Raw genomic sequence first — 1,045 nt, forward strand, 5'->3', positions numbered from 1 at the left:
CTATAAGGTCAATTAATATAATCTTTAAAAAATAATAAAACCATGTGTAACAAACTAATGGGTAAACAACATCATTAATTTTTAAGCTTATCTATTTTGTTTTAAATGTTATTTAACTCTTATTTTTATTCTACTTTTTACCTTAAAATATAACAATATTATTCCTTTTAATATTAACAGTATATCTAATTAATTTAATTTAATTAAACTTAATATTATGACTTATTACGTTAAATCTCACACATTTACATAAAATGCTTATTCTATCTTTATAATTTTTTATGTTAATTCTTATAAGCATAGGTCAAGGTTTTTCAATTGTTAATTTTCACTATAATTATTTTTATCTGTATTATTTTTCCTTTATAAATTAAAATTTGTGAGTTGTTAAATATTTTAATTTGACAATATACATTTACATTTTTAACTTTCCAAAAATTATATTTGTTTTGACTTAATAGATTTGTTATATTTAATCTCACGTATTTACATCAATATTTTAACAATGCTTGTTCCACCTTTATAATTTTTTACGCTTATTCTTATAGGTTCACATCAAGGTTTTTCTGTTGCTAAGTTTTACTATAATTATTTGTATCCTTATTGCTTTTCATTTATAAATTAAAATTTGCCTTCAAAATGAGATCAACTGAAAGTTACAAGAACCTAACCGGTTGGCCCTTTTCAAGGGCAACTTTAATACATAGGTATTGATATATAGAGACTTCAACCCATATACTTGGGATAGATGCAACGTTTGTGAACAAAGCCATGAAATTGAGGTCAATTCTACATGTAAGAAAAGAGGTGAATTCTACACTTAAGTTAATCTTACTATAAGGTCAATTAATATAATCTTTAAAAAATAATAAAACCATGTGTAAAAAACTTATTAATTTAATTTAATTTAATTTAATTTAACTTATTATTATGACTTGTTACGTTAAATCTCACACATTACATCAATATTTTAAAAATGCTTATTCTACCGTTATAATTTTTTATGTTAATTCTTATAAGTTTAGGTCAAGGTTTTTCAATTGTT

This window comes from Theobroma umbraticum, unplaced genomic scaffold, assembly GCF_002168275.2.
Source record: "Theobroma umbraticum cultivar Fairchild unplaced genomic scaffold, ASM216827v3 scaffold_106.0, whole genome shotgun sequence".
NCBI classification, from domain to species: Eukaryota; Viridiplantae; Streptophyta; class Magnoliopsida; order Malvales; family Malvaceae; genus Theobroma; species Theobroma umbraticum.